We start from the raw sequence: 23,826 nt of genomic DNA, 5'->3' as shown, positions 1-23,826 counted from the left end.
CTGTCAGCTGCTGGATTAAGTGAAGGGCTAAGACGGTATTAAAAAACTACCTATTTCCTCATTACATGATCAGGCTGCATCACTTGGTTTAAAAAAAAAAAAATCTCTGGAGGTAAAATTGTATCCTTTTCCTAATTTATCCAGGCTCCTTCAAGTCTATTTTGAAGAATTCCCTTTCTGTAGACAAATGGACATTGCCTTTTAGAGGCTTGCAGAGCATTCTGGTTAAGAATCTGAGGCTGGAGGAATCCTGCAAGCAGGGGTTTGATCCCTGACTCTTCATCTACCTACGAGCTGGGTGACTTCAGGCAAGCAGCCGCCCCTCCCCCCTCCGCCAGCTAGGTCTCCTTCTCCGGAAGGCGGGGAGGAGGCAAACACTCCTGCCCCAAGGCATTCTTTTGAGAATTTTGAGAGATCGTGACATGAAGTCTCTCTCTCAGTGCCTGGCACATCCTTCCTCAATTAAGTGGTAGCAACTCTTTTCTTGTTATGCAAGAGACGCCATCAGTCAGAACGCACAAGCTGATCTGTAAAGTAACTGGAAAACAGGTTTCAGGCAATGAACCATTCTGTACCTTAGAATGTGATCATTATACAAGCACATGTTCCATCCTTGTGGCGCGCTCAGAGATGACATCATCTGTGATTTGAAACAATACTTACGAAGGACACAAAACCCCACCAGGATCAGAGTAGCACCTGAACTTGAAGGAATTCCTTTCTCAGAGTGGCAATTTGAAAAGACAAGTTCGCTATGACTAGTGGACTCTTCACGGGTCAGACAGCTCTAGGAAGTCCTCGTTTCTGGCTGCCTGTGCCATTTCAATAATTCGTCCAAGTCATCTTGGACCTCTGCTTTCCTCTTTCCTTCTGTCCAGAAGAGAGAAAAGCCTATTGCCTGGGAGGAGGTTACTTATTCCCCCAAGTTGGACTCAGGAGTCAGATAGAACTAGATTCAAGTTGTAGCTCCACAGATCACAAGCTGTATGGCTAATGATTTTGAGCACCAGTCTGTGCCTCTGGGGTTGGGGATCAATGGGGTACACTCCTGATAGGGTTGTTGGGAGGATTCAAACAGAATGTGTAAGAAATGGCCTGGGCATGGGAGGAGCTCAGCAAGGGGCAGCTGGTAAGATGGTGAAATTCATTCTCAGACTTTTTACTCTGAGGATTTTATCTTAAATTATCGAGGACCCCAAAGAGCTTTGGCTTATATGTGTTTTAATATGTATTTTACCTATGAGAAATTAAAAAGAAAAACCTTAAAAATGTTTGATTATTTAAAAATTACAACAAAGCCTTTGCATGCCAACATAAAAATAATTAAAAATAACTATTTTCTGAAAACAAGAAAAACAGAAAAGTGTCTTTTTTTTTTTAATCTCCTTAAGATCTGTCTTAATAGAAGAGCATGGAATTCTTAGATGAGAGTAGAATTCTTTTATCTGCTTTTGCTATAATCTGTTGCAATATCACACATCATGTAGCTTCTGGAAAATTCCATCTTACACTCAAGAGAGAATGAGAGCGGAAAAAAGCAAATAATATCTTAGTGTTATAAAAATTGTTTTGACTCCATAGACTCTGTGATAGTGTCTCAGGGACTCCCACACTTTGAAAACAACTGACTTACAGCAACTGACTTTCAGACTCTCAACTGCAGAAGATGATCCAAATGCTTATATTGGAAAAAATGAGGCCAGTACATAAGAGACTAGAAGGAACATCAAGACCAAGAATATAATAAATCTGAGGCCCACTGAAGAATTTCCTTTGGGGGATAAGGTTGTATTGAATGGAGTGGGAGGAGAGCAGGAGGCCAAACATATTTACAGAATCAGACGAGTATGAATTATATTCTCAAAACAAAATGGACAAATTTCTGTGATGTTGGTTATCTAGACATCACAGATCAGGCTTCTCTGTCATGACCTTCTGACTTCTGCCCCCCATCTCCTCTACTCCACCCCAGAACAGCAGGAAAATGTCCACTTGCTCCCTGGATTATTAGATGATGTAGTTCTACCCTAGTAGGGCGCAGTGACCCAAACCCATGAAAAACTTAGAGGTTTTTCAGGCTTATAAACCTGGGTTCAAATCCCCGATTGGCCATTTTGTAGCTATGTGGTCCTGGTAAAGTTATGTAAATTTACTTCATTTCAGAATCCTCGGGGTACATTAAAAAAGGCCACATTCTCTGCAACTTTTCCCATCATAACATGAAGTCAATTTCCCCAATCCTTGAATTGGGCTGGCTCTGGGTCTTCATCACTAAAAGCAGTAGAAGCAGCAACATGGGACTTCTGAGCACAGTTTCAAGAGGCCTTGCAGTTTCCACTGACATCCTCCTGGAACCCTAAGGCCCCAGCACCTTAACCTATCCAGTGTTGGCCTAGCAGCCCTCCAGAGAACCCCAGTGAGAACAGCAGAACTCCCACCCAGTCAGCTACAGAATTGTGAGCAGTCATCATTTTGTGCCAGTCTACCAAGCGAGTGGTGTTTCCTAGAGTGACCCATTTGTCTCCATTTGCCCAGGACTTGCCCACTTCCACCTTTGGTCTCCCAACCGAAAAAGCCCTCAGTCCCATTGGGTCACCCCGTTTAGAGTGCAGCCAGAGAGACCTCATGGAGGGATCAGAATGTGCAAGTCAGTGTTGGAGAGGAGGATATAAAATGAGGCTAAAGGCGGAATATAGAGCCTATACCATGGAAGATGTTTTTTCTTGTTTTCAATTTACAAAATAGCTCTGTAAGAACTTATTTTATAATACCTTAAACAAAATAAAGATTTCCATAGCTAATAAAAACCTGATCATCTGTTATCTTTGTCTACGTAACTCAGTTTCTTGATCAGAGCTAATTGCTTCCAATCTACCTACTAGCGTTCTCTGCTGCAAGAATCCTACCCTTGAAGCTCAACACAAAGGTAGCAGACCCCTGGGAAATTACAACCCAAAAAGAGAAAGAAAACACTGGACTTAACTAAACTCAAACCAGCTGTGAGTTCTCAAAAACAGTATCACTGCTGAATAGGGAAAACACTTAATATTATATCATTCTGGGTGGGTCTAGAACACTTTTTTTTTTTTGGACAATATTTTTCCCCAAGGGCATGTCTAGTTCAAACACCATCCACGGAGATGGTCTGCAGGTAAGATCAATACAATGCACCCACAAAAGGGCAGACAGAACCCCCTCCCCCCCAAAATGATAAGATATGAGACTGAATTCTTTATAACTCTATTTTAGAGATGTTCCTTAGGAAGAAATATGGCAGGGCAAGAACCCTCGTAAAAATCTGAAATTTGTTAAATGATGGTGCAATCTTTCCCTCATGTCATAATTATTTGACCTATAATTTATTTTAAATGACCAAGAGGTAACAGGTCTCTCTTCCTAACTGAAATTGCCTGTTATTTACACAATTAAAATAACTTCCCTACTCAAGTGGCCAAAAGAACTTGACGCGTCCAAGAAAAGAACTATCCTGTACATCACTGAAGAATTCTGACTCGGCAAAAAACACATGTGAAATCATTTAGCAGGGTGAACAACAAAAAATGTCAGCCTTGGAGAATTTAATCAAGAAGGTATTTCCTCCTGCAGACTTCTGACAGCCAGCATGCTGTAAGTGGGTCCAGACACATATGTATTGCCTGCGTCTTCCTGGCACACAAGGACATATCAAGATACTTAAGAAAGATATCTCTGTGGCTCTGCAAATAAGCAAATGGCTGATTCTTGAGCTGGATCAAACTAGGATTCAATCAGCCAAGTATTAACTCCCACTGCTTCTTGGAGAGAATAAGTAAATATACAAAGAATATACATCTCAACTTTTTTAAGAATGGAAGGTAAGCAGGACTCCACATTGTTTTACACCCTCTAAAAGCAGTAGACCACTATTCGCATGGCATGGATTTGTATATTTGAGGATATACATGGATAGATGGCTATTTGCATCTATATCCCCATTTTCTGCAGCGATATCCCTATCTTTATCCATCATCCAGCACGACTGTACCTCTGTTCACCAGAGAATGAAGAGTATAATTTTTCCACTTCAAAGCACTAGATTACTCACTCCTGAAGTTTAACAATTTTTTTCATTCTGTTGGCAACCAAAAAGCCACTACAATAATAATTTGGGGTAGAGTTCAACATTAGAGAACAGTAGGTTTAAAAACTCAAGGTTTTCCTAATTAAAGTCAGCATCAGGAACTGAATTTTAGACTCATAGGTATAGATTTTCTAGCCACCTTCTAGACATTTATAGGCATTTCTAGAAATTTCAATATTTATTCTCTAAAATTAAATACCTCCTAGTTGATGAATACAAAATGTATACAAAGCTCTCTGCACAAAAACACATATCAAAGAACCTTTTTTTCAAAGGATAAAGGTTTAACAAACACTAAATGAAATAAAAGTATGGCAATAATTATGCATTCAAGACAAAAAGGAGAACTTGATGCATCTAAAAGATTTAAATTAAACTGCAAAAGCTTATTTAAGTCGCTGTAAATGCCACTGATAGGGTAACATTTCAAAAAGCTTAACTTCTTTCCCATAGCCTCCATCCTCTTCCACCAGAACGAGGACTCGAGGCTTCTAACTGGTATTCCTTTTACCCACCATCTGTTCTTCACATAGAAACAAGAGTCAAGGTAAATAAAAAGATAACTGGTTCCATCAGTTCCTCTGCTGAACACTTCTACATGGGCTTTGGAGTTTTATGCTAGGAGCAAGGAAAACCCCTTACCTTGGGCAACAAGGCATTAGGTGACTGGCCCTCCCCTACCCCCTGACCTCACTGCAAACCACTCTGCCCCTTGATGACTGTGCCAAGCTCACAGGCCTCCTGTTCCACTTCTTGAAAACACCTGAATGCCTGAATGTTACTTTTCCCATTGCCTTGGGAGGCCCTTTCCCTGGCTCTCATTCTTCAAATCTAATCTAACATCACCTTCTCAGAGAGGCTTCCCGGATCATTTTAAGTAGCCTCCTCCCTGCTATCCTCACTCACTATTACCTCACTGTGTTGTTCACTTTCATGGCTCTTATCAAAGTCTGAAAGTATTGTTTTTTGTTTGTCATGTGTCTAGGCTGCTGGAAATTAAGTACCTTGGAAACTTGACCTTGCCTTGTTCATGCATTTCTGGATCCCAAGTGCCCAGAACAGTGCTGGGTTTTGGCCAAAGGACAATTGCTGTGACATCTACAGAATTGATCGGAGGAGAGCAAGGCTGGACTGGGTTGAACATGAGGAGGCTGGCACACTAGTCTGGGGGAAGGCTGATGGTGGCTGTGAACAAGGTGAGGGGAACAAGGGTAGAGAAATGGGGATGGGTAACAGAGCTTCAGGAGATAGAATCAGCAAGACTGGTACTTGGTTGGATACAGGAGATCTTAGGTTAGTATCAAGGTTTCCTTCTTCATAGTGAATTCTCCAAATAGGCACCTTCCTCTCTAAGTTTTTGTGATTAGTAAGTTTTTGGTGAAACCAGCCTGCTGCTGACCACAGCTGATTGGTACAAGGAGTGAGGTAGGACAGCTGGTACCCATACCATAAGTGGGGGACAAGATATTTCAGTTTTCCCAGGGCAGTGCTGGACTACTGCCCCTGCCTAATTATATAATAATCTCTGTCCCTCCAAAAAATGTCCTGATTTAAATAGTACATTACATGGTCACACTAGACACTTCAGAGAAGTTAGTTGCTCTTAAAATCATCTAGTATGAACTCTGCCCATCAAGAGCGCTCAGTGTTGAATAGTGGCCAAACCAATAAAATCTAGTTTCCGGCAACATATAAATACTAGGTGAACAAAAAGAGAATGGGCAGTGCTGTACAGGAGATGGAGCCTCTGTCTCTGAGGCCAGCTGCATATTCCAGAGGTAGACTTCTCTGGGAGCCACATTAAGGCTGACAGACACCTTCCCGCCTTGATCCCAGATAATCCTGCTGGCTACTTCCATTACTGAGAGTCATTTGAGCTAATCTCTTCCTCACCACTAATGAGTTTCAACTACAAAGCTACCACTCTAAGGCAGCAGAAGTGTCAGATGGGTGCTACCTAGGTCTTGCAAGGACTTGCCTGTCATCTACAGGAAGGTACACTAGAGGATCAGGAATCATCATGGCAGTTTCTCAACCTGTGATGGCTGAGGAAGCCAAGAGGACTGAAGACTTGACTTCATGCTGTATCCAAGAGCTCAGAGCTGGCAACCATGAAATGTTTAAGGTGAATGGAGAATAAGCTCTCCTGACGATTGTGAGCAGCAAAGGAGAACCACAACCAAACCTCTCTCAAACACATCCACAAATCCTAGGCTTTGAAGTTATTTCAAACTTAGACACAAAGAGTGATTTTTTTTAAGTCCTAGTTTCAAGGTCTCATGGCTCAGTGTCTTCAAAACCAACATCAATTTCCTAATAGTTGCTCTGAGCTTTCAATGGGCCATTGGTCTATAAATTATACCAGCTCCTGTAGCTTCCCTCCACCCACAGTTTTCTGTTGAAAAAAAAAAAAAAAAAGCTAGTTATGACTCCACCAAGCATCTTCTTAATACAAAAACCTAGGCGATAATGTGATTTGATGTTTAAGAAGGCAGTCTCAAGTTTCATATCATTGACACATTGTTCTGAGCAATTGATAAAATGCTTTCTATGGCTCCAAACTGGAGCTTATGCAGCTTTATATAGGTAATCTCCTATAAAATGTTATGGGGGCTCTCTTTTCTATTTCTGTTGAACAATAGCCACCACCCAGAAAAAGAAAGCCACAGTTGGGATGAAAGGTAGAAAATGTAGAAGCTTTCTCAAAGTATTCCCTATACAAGGGGATTCCTTAAGCATAACTTGATTCAATGGGAGGTGTAACATCTGAGTGATAACCAGCAACTTAAAATATTGCAAGGTCTACAATCCAATGATACAGCTTCAGAAATTGAGAAAAGTACTAATATAAGTCCCAAGCGCTGGAGATTGAAACAACTTTCTACCTCAAACAATATAACTGTAACATAGCATACAGTAATGCAAAGGAAAGCAAAAGGAAAATGGGTCTATGATATTGAAATCCAAGAAAGATACCTAATTATTGGCAAGGTTTACAGAAGTGTCGATGGAAAAAGCAGTACTGACATTTTCTGTCCTTTTATTCTCCCCTCATTTTTCTTTTCCTTAAATTAAAACTCACAGCAAAACAAAGCCTCTGGCAGGGCTGTGAAGAACACTATTCATTTTTCCCCTTGACCTGATTAGTCAGAATGTCTTTCGAACTATTCGTTTTCAATTTGCACCACTGCCAGAGAGAAAGGCCCTCAAATTAATGGTTGCATTGATTGTTTATGCCTCCAAGAGGAACATTAAAAAATTTCAGCAATGCTCAAAGAAATGCTGATCTTCTGAAAGGATTTTATTTAATGGATTTTTTAAAAATTAAGAGTTCTGGAAACTTGCCAAATGTGTGTTTAAAATTCCACTTACAAGTTTGGCTGTCTAGTGAGTTTGAGTGGTGAAGGCTTTGTCATTTCTTAGAATAAAAGGCTTTAACCTTAGATTCTTGGATCCTTGGACCCACCAGTAGGGATCTTGAGAGAACTGCAATTCTGGCTCAAATGCAGGGCCCATTTACAACCCTGGCTTCCCCTTCATAACAAATGCTGTCCCACATCACTTTTCTAAGTGCCCTTCCTGGGTGGTTTCTCCTCTCTGCCTCTGCTTTTAGAAGCTACACTTCAGAAAAAACTCAAGAGAAAAGGTTTCGACAAACATTGGTCTGTTTGGTTGGCAGAGCAAGGATGGGAATTTGTGCAGAGCTTTTCTTGGGCAAGTTTCTCTTCAGCTCCTGCCAAAAAGGTTCTCATGCTGTACCTCAAATGGGGGAAGATAAGCGATTACATGGCCATTCCTTCCTTTCTACATTTACCCTAAAGAAATGCAGCAGGTATTTACAGCAGGAGAAGAACCACATTAGAATCTCCCTTTCATTATTGGTCTCCCATTTTTATATAGGCCAATACAGTGATGTGGGGGCCTACTGACGATAGCAGCAGGCACAAAATCAAGACTCACTAAGGACTAACGAACAATATTCATGGATGAGAAGTAGAAAACTTTCTCTATTTTTATTGAGGTTGGAGGACTATGGTTTATGCCATGGCAAATGAGGTTTCATTAGATATTGAAGTAATTCTTATTATTTTAAGTGATGCTAAATGCTCATTTTTCTCAATCCCATCTCATCTCCAAAACGTTCTTATAGGTGTCTGAACCAAGCAGTCATAAATGCCCACATGCTTCTTTTTAAGTGCTTTGACCTGAGTTGGCACACAAGACAGGGGTCTGTCTTCAATGACACTTCATTTGAATGAGTTACAGGGATATAAAGAGACCTGTTTCAAACCAAGAGCATGTGGAATGCTAAACTACAAAAGGCAAAGGTCAAACTGTTTGAGACTTGTTATCTAGTATATGAAGCCCTACAACCACACCCCAAATCATTCGTAGGCTCAGATCTGCTGCTGGCAAATCAACACAGTCAAAATTATCCCACAAAACTGCAGGTGGAGAACAAAACACTGTGTGGAGCAATGGGGTCCTGCAGTCATCACCTACAAAACCTACACCTCTAAGAGTGATTATGTGCTCCCTATGAATTACGATGGGGTTTAGCCAATTTCTTCCCTACCCAAAACCATGGCACTACTCATCAATAATTGGTGTTGTTTCTACAACCATTGCTTTGACCATGTGGAATTAATACTCATAGGGACCTGGTAACTTCCAACACAACTAGAAATTCTGACATTTGTTGTCTGAGTCTTATGCCAGCTACACCAACATGGCTGACCTGTTGTTTACTAGACCCTACCTGAGGTCATTTCCCACTCTTGGTTCACCTCTCCGGCTTTGGAGTCTGTCGTCCTCTTTATGCAATGCATGGAATGTTTTTCTCTTCTTGATTATATCATATTACTCACATCCTTTTAAAATCTTAAAAAGCTCTTGTGTGAAGCTTTCCTGGAATCACTGATCCCGTTTTTTAGGTTACAAATAATAGCCTCTGGTTCATTTTCCTGGGCAATGCACTCTTAAAAACTGATTTTATGACCTGGTATGGCACATCTTCCTTTACCCTGAAAGCCCCTGAAAACTGTCCTTAACAAACACTTGAGATGTCTAGTAGGTCATCCAACTGGGTTGGGGTAGATTGTGTAAAATGTAGTAGATTGTGTGAGCAGTTTCCCCTGGTAAAAAGGTTATTTTAATACTGGCATGGTTTACAGTTACTGGTACATGGTAATAATAAAAAGCAGACCAATATTTAGCTGGTTTCATTATTGTTTAAATTCTCTACATTGAAACTCCTTTTTATAGGCCACCGTTGGCAGATTGTTCCCACTCCATCCTTCTATGCCATTGTTCAAAGCAACTCCAAAATGACCAACTTCTATTCAAAACCAAAGCAATTCTGCAAAATCCTCCTTAATGAAGCACTTATTTTACCCAACAAAGATTTCAAAGACCATAGGAAAAACAGCCAAACAGTGTGCACACGAGCAATTATAGTCATTCTTCCATGGACTTAAGATTGCAAAAGACAATTGCATTGACTTTAATGCCTTAGCTTTTTCCTTCTGTGTTAATACAAGTGAAATACAGAAACTAGCCACTTTTCTATAAAATCTCAGACTTACCTTTCATATGGTAGTTTTGTCTCCACTATTATCAGCTGAATCTCTTTTGGAGGTTCCCTTCATTTAAGTACAACTGGTAACTCCTAACAAATGACTAAGCTGAGTGAAAACGCTATTTTGTCTTTCTTTGGCAACGTTCCTGAGATCCAGGGCTCCCCACATACAAAATCATGTCAAGTAATTTACCTTCTCATTGCCGAAAACTCTTTCAATGTTGTTCTTCCCTGGTGTACTAGTTAGGAACATGTAAAGAGCATGAAAGTGTGTGCAGAGATGTAATGTGGCAGGACTTTAAGGCCAGACCAGGAATGATACACACTATTTATGCTCATCCTTTACACCATTCATGGGTCAAACTCAGCCACATTCCACACCCAGCAGCAATGGAGACTGCAGAGGGTCTGGCCAGGAAGAATAAGAAAGGGATGTCAGTGACCAATTATTGCCTCTACGACCAGACAGTAAGAGCCATGAAGTCAAGGCATGCTCAGTCCAGTCACTACCAAAACTCTTGTGCTCAATACAGTGCCTCACACATTGTAGGATCTTAGCAAATATTTGCCACCTGGATGCATGGTAAGCATTGTGTGAACAACAAGGAAAGGACTGGACCTAGGATAAAATTCCAAGACTATAAGTCTTACCTCTAATAGATGTGTTAATCTGCTAAAAATCCAAAAGGAAACTCAGCTGAGCCCATGAATGCTGATAAACGTTTATCATTTGGCTGAGCATTTTGTAAGTCAAGGACAATTTATAGCAATTCGCTTAAAAATTGTTCAGTTTGAACTTTCTAAATAATTTACACACATACACATTTGATTACATAAGCTGTTTGCTGAATAAATGCCAAGAAAAAAAATTGGTTTCACGTGGTTTCCAGAGACCAAAGAGAGGGCAGGTAAACACTGACAATGAACAAACACAGCCTCAGTTCAGCGTCTTGGTACAAGGGGCTTTGGGATAAATGGGAAAAAAAATTCTCTGTGTTTTGAGTTTCCCTTGAAGGACCTCACTATTGCAAGTCATTCAGAAAGCCTAGCAACCAATTTATAAGCTCTCATAAATCAATCTCTGCTAGGCAGTAGCCCACATTGTGTTCAAATTGTAAGCATTTCTACTTCTGCCAGGAAGGAATACCAATGTAGAAGCTGTGGAGATGCAGCTAATTCTTTCAGGTACAATAGGAGAACAATGAGGACTAATGGGCTCCATTCTTAAAAATCACAAGAGAACTATAGATTAACAAGCAAAAAAATATATATATATGCCAAAATAATAGGCATTAGAAAACCAGGGTACTGCACAGATGGATTGCTCCTGCCTGCCAAAGAAACTAATGAAGTCATTCCCCCTTCCATGCTTGAAAATGAAGAAATGAAACACATGCACATTTTAAGAAAAATGAAGCAGTGGGTTCCTTTTACTTCAGACTGTGTCGTTTCTTCCCTAATGGACTGACGATAGGACATGAAGGGTTTTGTAAGTAAGTCATGGCACATCCAATCATGGCTTGAACAAGATGTTTCCAACCCATTTAACCGGATACTACAGAATAAATAAGCATATATAATCAACAGACACTAAAAATGAAGTACAAATAAATAAATAAATGAACCACAACGGTCCTCCACTTACCTGCGGAATGTGCCTGAATTCTCTTCAATGACGCTTGCAGTCGATTCCACCTCCATCTAGATGCTGGCACCCAGATGACCCAATTCCTAGTTGTGGGTTGTGGGACAGCTTAACTGGGAGTTTACAGTTTAGTACCTATAGACACGGGAAATATGACATAACAACGTTAGGACAGAAACACTGCTTAGTGTTTCAGGCTTTAGGGGACACTGGAATCACTGGAAGAGTTCATTAAAATCTAGGTTGATGACCTCCAGTCTGAGGTTTTGATTCAGTAGATCTGGGGTGGAGTCTCTGAATTTCTATTTTTAACAAGTTCCCAGGTGATGCTAATGCTGCTGGCCCAGGGGCCACACTTCTAGAACCACTGTATTAAGCTAAGAACCAAACACCTGATTGAAGATGCTTCATTTATCTGGAATACAGAATAGGTTTGTGGCCTTGAAAGGATAGAGTTTTATCCAAACCATAAGTACTTTCATATTAGTACCTATCATACCTACATTTATCTAAAATTTTTTTTTGATGTAAGGATTTTCTTTTAACATAGTGAAATGCTAGTATAAGCAGCATAAATTTGCAAGAGGGTTCACAGCATACAATTTAAAAACAAGTGAAATGGAGTATTTAATAGTTTTCAAATATAGATACTTATAAGCAAAATAAAAAGAGTAAAATAAATTTTAAAAATATGTCCGTTAAGCAGACAGCATTTTTCCTTTTTGCTAGAAAGTAACATAAATTTAGGAATACATTTATCTAAAATCTTAACCTCCCTTTCTCCCATTGACACCCTATACAAAAAAAAGGACCCATGTCCTTGCACCAGAAGTTTCTCAGAAGCTTCACTAAAATAACCTCGCATCTTCTTCAGGGTCTCTCTTTCAGCGTCATTGACTTTAGATAAATAATGTTAGTTCATTCCTCATCAGCATGATATCTTCAGCTAGTCCTTGGGAAGTTCACCAATTTGCCACTTGTGCCGAGTTTAAGTAACAGGAATGAGATCATCAACCTCTCCTGGTCGGTCTCCTCAATCTTTTCATTCTGCTCAAATCCCAGCAGGCAATGGACAGGGAGATCCCCAAAGGCTAACAAACTCTAAATTACAAGTGAGGGCTACATGCTGGAAGGCCCCCTAGAGATAGTCTATCTTGGGTTAAATTAATCTGTAGCTGTATTTGGTGTGGCTGGTACAGTGGCTCAGGAAACCTGCACAGATGTGGTTCAGAAGGGGTATGGTCTCAGCAGTTTGCTCGTCCTCCGGACTTGCTACTCCCTTCACTCATTTATATTACCTGCCCAGGCCCTCTGGATTGCGGAAACTGCAGCACCTGAAAAACCCACTCACTGAGTGAACAGGAAAACCATGGCTTGAAGGACTGAAGCAACTTCCCAAGAGTTACATCGATAGCTAGTGCTGCGTGCTAGTGCTTGAACAGAATTACAACCTGTGGCTCAAGGCTCCTTCCTGATTTTTTGCTGCTTTCCCACCTTTGCGGTCTGTATGGTGTCAACAAAGATCTTAGACAGGAACTTGACCAGCACTGTCACTGATCTTGTTCTGAATTATCCTTAATGATGCAAATGTCATAGTGGTCCACATCAGTCTATCGGGTGGCCACGTCTGCCTAATCAGCAAGGTACCTTCCTTAACTTGGTACCTTTCTCAACACCGTAACTTCTCTAGAGTGTGTTGAAATGTGTTGAGGTTCCACTTCCCATTTTTAGGTGTGTGGGGGGTGGAAAATATTACTTAAAAACAAGTCCAGGGTCAAAGAAATGACTCGAGCATTAGTGTTGAAGTAAGCGGCAGAAATGGTATAAGTTTTCACAAAGGCATTCTTTAAGAACAGGAGAAAAAAATGAAATTAGACCAAAAATCTTACTGAGTTTCAAAACATACTGAAATCAAGAGAGATACACTTTTCCTTGGCTCTCTTTCATTTGGCTGCCTGAGCTCTTCTCCACGTTGCTTTTGTCCTCAGTGCAGGGAAAGAATTCACCTGTTCCAGTGTGACCTGGTTCCAACTCTTGACTGCCAAGCAAGGGACAGAAGCAGGAGAACCAAAAGTAATGATTCTCAAAATTAAGCATGCCTAACATTCACCTGGGGAACTTGCTGACGATGCAGCTGCCTGGTTTCTGCTGCCAGATTTCTGTTGGGCCTGAAACCTACATAGTTGAGCAGCACCCACAACTGTTTTTGATGCTGATGATCCTTCAGGGACACTGGGGAAAATGCCTGTGCTTCAGAGAAGTACTTTTCAAACTTTTGTGTGCCCACAAATCTCTGTGAAAATGTGGAGTCTAATTAAGTAGGTCCGGGGTGGGGGTCTCACAGGGTCCTGGAACAGGCTGGAACTGCTCCTTGGGTCTCTAGGATTTAGAGCTGTGATGTCAGTCAGTTGCTTGTGTTCAAATTCAGATCTGCACTGTGCTGGCTGTGAGTCTGGAAAAGTTTCTCAACCTCTTCGTGCCCCATTTTTCTCATCCTTAAATGGGATACACTATTAGTACATATGATTGTTGTGAGCTTTCAGTGAGAGAATAAATGTAAAACTTGTAGCACGTAGGGAGGCTTAAACGTCAGCTGCTATAGTCATTTACAGATATTACGCTTTGACATCTGTGTTTGATACATGCATACATCACTGGAGGATTTAGAGAATCACAGACTGGTGTCTTGGTGGGGGCCTGCCTGGGGGACTTGAGTTCAAAGCCCCTTTCTCCCACCCCCTTCTTCCTCCCTTCCATACAAAATACACATTCTGAACGTGCCAAAAAGCCATTCTCTCCTCTCAAACCAGAGATTCCAGGACAACATCCAACTAATGGGCCATTTTAGTAGGAGTAGGGGAAAGAGAAAAAAACAAACCAAAACAAAAAAAACCCAAAACCCAAGTTTTGAGCTGTGCCCATTCTAACAGATTCTGAACTCCTTAAAGAAGTACCACATCTTCTTAGAAAAACAAAACTCCAGAAGTTTCTGTGTAAAGCATCTTGTACAATCATGGGTTCCTAATAACACAGTTCTCTTCTGCTGCCACCAACAATATTTCCCCTCAGACATCAGTAAAATGCCCCGATTGTAGGTCGGCTTGCTAAGAGAAATAAAGCCAGTAGCTTATCAGCCCCACAGGTAAGGGTCATGAACAGGGGAGCTAAGTTCATAAAGTTTCACTTCTTGGCTCTACTTACTGTGTCACGTTGAGACAATGTGTCTGCCTCCTCCAGCGCAACCTGTAGGAGACTGTGAGAGCAAAGCCACAGCCCAGTTGCGTCTTATCTCATTTTCATCGATGATTCTTGCACCTCAGTCTGCAGAAGTATCTTCAGGGAACAATTTTAAGCTTGTAGATATCCAGACCACACTTGACAAGATGCAGATGCAGTAGGTCTGATAGGAGCACTAGATAATCTGTATTTTTTAACTGACACACCAGTTAATTCTGAGGCAGGTAGTCTATTGTCTGGGAAACAAAGCTTTTTGAAGAGTAAGGAATAATGCTTAGAAGTAGTGCTAGTTGAATAGGAACAGCTGCCCAAACCTTTGGTTAGTGTGAAGCGATCCAATTCTGGTGTTTTGAAGCAATCCAATGACCCCAAGAGAAGCTAGCGTTTGCTGAGTGAGCAGCGACTGAGGCTAACCGCTTCTTACTGACATTCCTCTGAGAGCTCTTTACCACCATTAGTCTCATGAAGCAGAATGAAGTTGGGGCTCAGAGGGCTGAAGAACCTTGCCCAAAGTTTTACCACGAATTAGTGTCCAAGGTGGAACCGTAACCTGTAACGGTCTGCTCTAAAACGGAGCTTCTCGAACTTCAGCAAACATCAGAATCCTGCCAAAGGCCTGTTAGAACAAATTGCTGGGTCCTATCCTCAGAGTTTCTGGTTTGTTATGTCTTGGGATGGGGCCTGAGAGTTGCCTTGCCTTCCCTTCCCCTCCCTTTTCCTCCCCTCTCCCTTTCTTTCAAGATTTTATTTGGTTATTTGAGAGCGAGCGAGAGAGCACGAGTGGGGGGAGGGGCAGAGGGCGGGGGAGACAGAGAATCTCAAGCCAACTGCCAGCTGAGCAGGGAGCCCGAGGCAAGGCTTGAAGCCACAACCCTGAGATCATGACCTGAGGCAAAACCAAGAGTCAGAGGCTTGACTGAGTCAGCCAGCCAGCCTGAGTTTGCATTTCTAACAGGTTCCCAGCTCCTGCCACTGCTGTTGGACTTTGAGAACCACAGCACTAGAGTTAGCTGTTGGGCCTTCTTCTAGAAGTCTGACGCCGTGCCTCTTTAGCTACTCACCGAGGACAACGTATAAAAGCTTTCTTTTTCCTTCAACTGTTGCTCCGCCATCAAGTACGTGTCAAATGGCCAATGAAGCTGCTGTTAAGCCAGTTCTTAAGTGTCTTCAGGTGTTACCTCATCAAGCATTTGCAGTTGTAATAAGTCGTCCCCTCCCCTCAAGCAGAACGGACAACCTCTCCCTTTACGGTGGTTCTTTTACAAAGATTCTTCTGCTGTATTTTTTATTTCTTTGCTTTTCTCTTCCAACTAAGCAGTGGTGAGCAGTGTGCCGCTCTAATCAGTCCTGGCCAATCAGGTACTAAGGAAATAATCCAGCCCCTCTTTTCCTCCCTCCCTTTGTTTGGTCATGAAATTCCAACTGGGATCTCCATAGTTCTTCCATGTTTGTGAATGGCCCCATGCTTGTCTCCTGGGACTTCTGGGGTTTACTCACCCCATGGACACCCACATCCACTCCAGGCACGAGTGTAGACTTCTTTGTAAGGAGGCTCTATTCCAGCCGGAACTCCTTTGTTCTTCCCAAGGAGGGGCGAGCCTGGCCCGCTGAGCTGTTCCCAGGGCGGAGAGCTGAAGGAACGCCAGGCAGGGGTGGGCAGGTGCAAAGACTCTGTAAAATTCCTAACAGCTGTGACGGCTATTCTCTCAGTAGAGCTGACAAGCTCAGAGGCAGAAGTGGTGCTGGTGCCTGTGTGTGTTGGATGGGTCTCCATGTCCAAAGCCACATCTCTGAGGCCCCCTCTTTTGCGGGATTCAAACTGCAATTTGATTGGATGGATCTCATGATACTACTTCAACCAGCCTTCTGGATAACTCTTCTCCAACTCAAGAGTCCACCAACCTGGGCTCTTGGAAATCCTTCCACTGCTCCGGTGGGACTGGGTAACAGGTTGGAGGAGTGGAACACCAGGGTGCAAATTCACTTGCACTTACCAAAGCAGTGGACTTGACCACTCTGAAGTCAGTGTTTTCAACTGTCAGATGGAGACCTTTCTGCCTACTGCACTGAAAGAGTGGGGGGAGAGGATGGAACAGAATATGACACATGATGGTGCCTGGGATGTGTAGGCTTTCCAAAATTAGGAGGAGAATCTGAGACCCAGTAAGCCCTTAAGATTTTTCTAATCTTTTTCTCTATGTAGAAACAACTTTTGAAATGGTAACAAAATCTGACTCTGGAATCAGCATAGTTCAGAGGGCACATGACTGGGACCCAGTTAAGCATGCAGGCGAATAATTTTGACATGCATTCACACCCATGCTCTGCTATACACTGGGGGTGTGACCTTCGTGAGCTTAGGCAAAGTCCCTGATTGTCAGCTTGCTTGCTTTCTTACTGAGTTGTTGGGAGCATGACATAATTATGTATTAAACTTTTAGCACAATAATACATAAAAATACTCCATAAATGCTAGTTACTTTCACTGATAAGTATTTGGGGGATATACATACCATAACATTTTGCATGTAATTTCGGGGCATTCATGGATTTCTCTAAAGTCTATCTACTGGTACACAGAGACTTGATGCCCCTGCGCCCCGATGATACATGATACACAGTACATTCCATGTATAATGTTATTGATCCACCACTCAGTGGGTTGCTTTACAGTGTATTTTTTCTTCTCCGATAATGCGTTCGTGGACTTTTCAGTGTTCTCCTACAACCAACTGAATGTAAAGCCCAAATGTAGCCTAGAAGCCTCTGAGTCTTAGAAATCTGTTCAAACTCAGCCTGGACTCCGGTGACTTGGCCTGTGCTGGTGCATGTCTTTTCCTATGGTGTCATCCTCATCTTTCTCTCTGCTCCGTCTCTGGTTTCTGCTGGCCCTTACACACAGTTTCTGTTGAGCTCTATGACATCCATGAGTAGAACTCAGCCCACTAACAGGTGTTCACATGAAATCTGCACTGAGCATTTTAGAACCTTGGTGAAGAGTCACACTGCAGAGTGCAAACTTTCACCTTCTTGACTGTCCCATCCCGCTTTCCCTCTTGCTCTCCAGCATATCAGAGAATCTCCTCCTTCACTTCCTGCACTCAAAGTCCTCAGCCAGACCTAGGCCTGCCAGGGTGTTACTTTCTATCCCATCCATTCATCAAAAAAAATTTTTTTCAAATAAATATGGCGCCTTTCCTGAGAAGTTGGGTGAAAAATTTTCTTCCTCTCATTTGTATGAATTATTGTCATTCGTGATCAGGATGTCTTATTCTATGTTCCCATTGTTTGGGAGAGTAGTCATCACATAGCAGCTGTTTATCTGTTGGATGAGAGGAAGGGAAAAAAGGAAAAAAGAACAGGAGGAAGGAAGAAAAGAAATCCCCGGGTATGTACTGGATCCAGACTACGATTCCACGACCCAGCTTAGTGATCACTGTTGAAGGTAGCTGTCTTATTGTTACTGCTTATTGTTACCCTTTGTTTCTCTTTCATTCCCACTCAGCAATTTTTTTCCCAAGCTAATTTCTAGGCCTCACGATAGAGTCATACGGTAGTTCTTCCTTTTACTTCCCCCATTAAGTGATCGAAGTTCAGACAACTCGCTCCATAATCCCCTCGCAGGTAATTAGTTGACTCAGGGGGCATCCTCAAGAAGCCAGAAGCATGTTGGCTTTAATTTCCCTTTCTGAGATTCTCTTCTCTCTATTAACTTCACCTTTCCTCAGCCAGGGCAAAAATTAATTTATATGTCTCCTTTCTCCGGGCATCGTTTGTCCCTCCAACAGCTTGCGGGTTTTTTTTTTTTTTCTTTCTTTTTTTCTTCTTTGGAATAGACATATTCTCAGTTCTTGTAAATTGAGCAAGAAAAAAAAATTTTTTTAACAGTTCCTCCTGGTGTAGCTTTTCGTTTTTCAGAATGAATTTACTGGGACCTGAAAGCGATCTGCTTTGATTCAGAGCCAGAAATGTGGGGATCTTTATTGTTTTTGGAGACTTCTCCATGGGATCCTGGAAGACATTAGGGTTGGTCCTTACAGACTGAGTACCCTCTGTTGTATTGGGGGGGGGGTGGCCCAGATCGAGCAAGTGTTGTGAATTAAACAGAAAAATGGGAAGGAGAGGACTAGAAGCAGCCATGGACAACTCCCTGTTTTTTGTAAGGAAGGAGACTGGTTTCCCCTCAACACAGATACACTCTCTCTGCATCAGCCCCAGCATGTGGCAGAAGAAAATCAAAGATGGATCTGTCGCTTATAAAGTTGGACTAATACATTCAGACAGGTAAAATGGAATTGACTGACCAGACTGCTAGCCTGTTATTTGATCTGGTGAGTCAGATTTACATTTGCACACAGTTTGTGTGCTGTGTGAGTAGGGGGGACAGAAAGGTTCGTTTCTGTATACGAAGTCCTTAGCCACACGTCCATCATGTTGTTAGAAGTCAGAACCAATCTTGGAGTTTATTTAAACTGGTCAGTTGGTTACTTGAATATATACAGGGCTAAGGATAGCACAGCAGCTGACTACCTTAGAGAAGCAAAGGGGAAAGGCTTGAAATATTTGAAAGCGAATCCTCAAAACCTTTGGAAAATACTGGTGGGGAGATGCCTGGCTCATCTTCTATTTATATCAACCTCTATTCTAGATGATAAAGGTTAAGTGTAAAGAAGACTGGGTCTTTGACTCCAAGAGCACTGTGGTCTGGATGGATAGAGAAGCAAATGAGTAATTAAAAATAGATGACGAAATAATATGAATTCTAGCAGTCGAGGAATTAAGGTAAGTTTTCTTAGCAGACTAGCATTAAAATTACACTTGTATTAATTTGGAAAACACTTATGAGAATTTTATACTGAAAGGCAGAATAATCATTGTATATGTATATGTACAATATTTCCTCTCTACCTTCAAGATAAAACTGAACTCCTTCAGGCTGAAGCTCTTAAGACTCCCCGTTACCTGGCCTTGACACATACATCTCCAAAAACATCATCTACTTGTCTTCCAGCACCCCTCCCCACCCCACATCACACCCCAGACTTCTCTAGAACCCTGAGGAACAACCCTACTTCCCCATTCACAACATTTCAGGGTAGGTACATATGAAACAACATGACACAGAGAAGTCGAATTATATTTGCATTTTCCCCAATCATAGAAATAATAAAGTCTCCAGGCTTTTTCATTACTTCACCCCACCCTTGTCTTCTTCATTTTACACCACTCTGGATTGAAAACATGCTTAAACTGGAAAAACGCAAGACGAAGTACTGTAAAGAAAGTTTATCTTTCTTTTTTTTTTTCCTCTAGGGTTTTGTTTTGCTATGATGTGTGTCTCCCCAGCTTACGTACAGCTGGACATACTTGCTCTCCTTGACTGGCTTCGAGATCAAAGACAAGGTAAGCTCCGAAGATCTGGATGAAGTTTTCACACATTTTAAACCACATTCTGCATTATGCAAGCCTTTTGCACAGGCAGGTGTGAATGTGTGAATGTGGTGAAGGGAACCATACCACAAACCGTAAAGAGAGCAGGAAGATGATCACTGATGGAGATGCTAAAATACAGACCTTGAGTTACAGATTCCTCACCAGCTCTCCAGACCCTCTGTTAGCTGGAACATGAATATGTTACCAAGGAAAGCCCCTCCCTTGTCTTTCATAATCACTTTGTGCTTCCTAAACCACATTGCTTGGGCAGGATTGACACTTGATGCATCACACTGCTGAGTTTCTTAAAGTGAACACGGGGAAAACCATAATGCAACTGTCATTTTAACACTGGGAATTCAGTCAACCTGCAATGCCCAGTGATAAATCTAGAATGTGAGTCAGGGATGCTGATGTTCTCATCTTTCTGTCACTAGCACCAAGCAAGGTATCCAATCTGAAAGAGATTCATCATTCAGTAAGTCAGCCTCACAATTCCTTTTTCAGAAATAATTTACTGGGGTTTGGGAATGAGCCTGCTTTGATTCAGAATAGAATGTTAATGTGGGGTTATGTCTTTGGAAGCCCTTTTCCTGGAATTCTAGGAGAGATTAGGGTTGAACCTTAGGGATGGCAGCATGGTGCCAACGGAAAGGGTCACCCAAATGGCACTGCACTTGTGTGGTGCAAGATGAAGACAATTCTGCTTTCCTGCATTGCCCTCAGGGAGTCAGGAGTCTACTGCCTAAATTTGAATGTTTATTCTAAGAGCCATTTGGGAATGAGGGGTAGGATTTGCAAGGGACATGTACAGTCACATTAGATGATCACCAAATGGCCTTCTAAAAAGTGTGGTCCCATTTTTCTGTGGGGCCTCACATTTGCAGTAAGCGGAGGGCAAGTTTGGGGATTTCTTGGAATATCAGTGGAGAGGTTGAGGACTGCCTCCAAGGTCTTCTTTCCCTGTCCAGTCTCCATGTAGTTTTCTGCCTCTCTGATCAACGAATGCTGAACAGATATTTAGAGAATCTTTGTTTAAATTTATACCAATCACCAGTCCTTCTGTGGAGCCATTATGAATCCAGACCATGCTACGGAGCCCTCTGTGTGTGCCCACCAGCTGCCAGCAGTGGCGCCACCTGCCCCAAAAGGATTCCTCCATGAACTCATCGCTTTGCAGGGAGGCCAACCAACGAAGAGTTCAAGAGTCAGAACAGCCTCAAAGAATTAGGTTTATGATTGTCAAGTTCCCACTGACAGGAACTGGCTGGGGAGGTTACAGGAAGGAGGGGAAAGGGTGGAGAAGCCACATGTCTTAGAGAACCCAGCAAAAGTCTTAATAAATAGATAAGAATCTTGTTCACTTAGCATTTTCAATATTAGAAAGCAAATAGGACCAAAGCAGTGTCTAAGAACTGCATGTTCTTCCCTACTAACAGAAAAGAGATTCCACAAACTGATGTGCGCTCAGCCTTCATGACTGGTGCAGGAGAGCATTAAGATTGGGTTGGGCATCAGCTCAGAAGAGACTATAAATGATTCAGCTGGTAAACATCAAAAGAGAATCGATTTCTCCTAAAGTGTCCTCTACAATATTGTCTCTAAAAGGTTAGATTGATTTTAATAATATCCCACTGTCTTGTGAATTCCTATTCATCCTTCAAAACCCTCCCTAATACCAGTATCACTGACCAAGAAAGCATTCCCTAATCTCCCCCAGTGTAGGGCATCAATTTGCCTTTTCCACACACACATACCGTCACTCTTTTTATACTCAGCTGTCAGGTGTTATTTGCAAGTCTGTCTCTCCTGCTGGATAGGAGCTCCCTGAGTCCAGACAGTGGCCTAATTTATTTCTGGGTCCTTGTTTTAACCTATGGTGTGGCACTATAAATGGCATATACCTACTCAACAAAGGAACACACTTAACGTAAGTACACTATTTATTCTGCAACTTCTGGTGGCCATGCATAAACATCCTGGTTTTCTTTCTGGCTGCAGGTCACGGGCTAGTTACTCTCATCTAATGAAATTATTTTGTGGATGAGATCATTGAAATTGAGTAATTCTCTCAAGGCTGTAGGACTTGTTAAATGACCCAGACATTTTTTCTAAGTTTGTGACTAACTTATTTGGTATGAAACCTGACCCACGCTGACATGAGGCTATTTATAGTTTTTAGTTATTCCATTTACTATGAATATTCATATGCCACACTATAAAATATTAGTGCATTTATTGTGTACTGGCCCTTTCTAAAATAAGAAACATTGAAAATTGTCTATTACATCTTGCCCCAAGGAGTTTAGAAAAGGTACCATGTACTTGTATGGTATGATTTCATCAAGAGAACCCATATCATACAGTAAGTGTCCTTTTGTTGTTAGTGCTTATTTCAGCAAAACAACGTCAACAGTCATGTTAAATTGGTGTTAGCCACTTGGCTTGTATTGTTTGTGTTATTCTGTTTGCATTTAATTGTCAATGAATTGTGGGTATAAATGTGTTAGAAACCATATACATTGTACTGTTAATTTCTAATTTTATATTTATAATATCCAGGTACTATGGTAATAAAAGTAACATAAGTGAATAAAAAAATTAAGGAAATCAACTTAAAAAAATTGTGTAGTTAAAATTAACTTGAAAAAAAAACCCTTACATGTCCCCAGGGGGACAGTATAAGTGATTGTATGCATGATTATGTACATATATATGTATATATAGCACTAGCTGTATACATAAATACATAATATGTGCTGTAATAATCATGGCATTATACACACTCAGATTAGGCTTCCTCTTCTCAGAGTCACAGAAATAACTGATTCTTTCACTCACCATGTCCTTTTTCTCCTTGAGCAGAAGCCATGCTAATCTTCTCTGTATCACTCCAATTTTAGTATATGTGCTCCTGAAGGGAGCACACAACTTGTCCTTTTTCTGATCCCACCCCCACTTCTTCAGGGACCACACACGCACACAAAAATTTCGGAGGAACGAATGGAATCAGCCAGCTGACTTGGAATGATGAAGGTCTAGCCATAATCAGAACACTTGTATATTGAATCTCAGCCAGAAGGATGGAAATTTAACAATATTTGTGACATTCAAGATGGTAGTTACATGCAGGGCCCAGACAGATAAAAGAAATAGATGGGGTGCGCAGGCTGTAAGAAAGAAAACTGCAGGGTGATGAGGGATGGCAAATTGAAACTCTTCAGTATCAGAGTGAAAACAGGCAGTGGGGAGACTATGGGAGGGAAGCAGCCAGTCATGGGAATTTGAACTTGAACACCAGCTAATTACCATTATAATTTGGGATTGTGAATCCAATTTGCTCTATCTTTTCGTTTTCTTTTTCAAGGGGGGTGGTGGGGAGAAAACCAGGGTTCTGTGTGCATTCTCCTGACTTTCTATATTGGCAACTAATTCAATGAAGAAAAATAGTGTAGATCAAATAAAATACATCTGTGGGCCAGATTTGGTCTTCAGACCATCACTTTGCATCCTGTGACTTAGAATCTGATGGCATCATTAGCATCCTGAACAAACTTGTCACACATGGTCCCCTATTTCCAACCCTGGATAAAAGGAGATGGAAACTTTTCTTGTGGTAAATCATATTATTTTCATCTGAGGTGATAGCTTTGGATGTAACTCAAGGGTTCACTTCTGGAAAAGAGAAATCTCTTTTTGCCCTTGTTTGTGGCTTAATAGTATTAGAAATTAAACTGGATTAAAGACACTGAAATAGATACTCAAGGTCCAATCTCATGGTGTTAAAGACTCTTCCTTTCAAAGTGGATCCTA

At 41.5% G+C, this 23,826-nt stretch overlaps 1 long non-coding RNA gene and 1 other non-coding gene across 2 annotated transcripts in view; both read right to left on the bottom strand.

The window, feature by feature from the left end:
- LOC121100722 overlaps positions 1 to 14,675 on the bottom strand; it is a 131,045-nt gene extending 116,370 nt beyond the window's left edge. Inside the window, exons 1-2 of the long non-coding RNA XR_005832502.1 lie at positions 14,545 to 14,675; positions 11,344 to 11,478 (exon numbers count right to left, since the gene is read on the bottom strand). This is a non-coding gene — a long non-coding RNA (uncharacterized LOC121100722). The remainder of the gene's footprint in view (positions 1 to 11,343; positions 11,479 to 14,544) is intronic.
- An 8,157-nt stretch (positions 14,676 to 22,832) lies between these two features.
- LOC121100896 lies at positions 22,833 to 22,940 on the bottom strand. The gene has a single exon (XR_005832678.1). It is a non-coding gene; the product is annotated as a U6 spliceosomal RNA (small nuclear RNA).
- Between the last annotated feature and the right edge of the window lie 886 nt (positions 22,941 to 23,826).

This window comes from Ursus maritimus, unplaced genomic scaffold (assembly GCF_017311325.1).
Source record: "Ursus maritimus isolate PB19 unplaced genomic scaffold, ASM1731132v1 scaffold_5, whole genome shotgun sequence".
In the NCBI taxonomy this organism is placed as follows: domain Eukaryota; kingdom Metazoa; phylum Chordata; class Mammalia; order Carnivora; family Ursidae; genus Ursus; species Ursus maritimus.
Note: the sequence above shows the minus strand (reverse complement) of the source record. Positions and strands in the feature narration are given on the sequence as shown.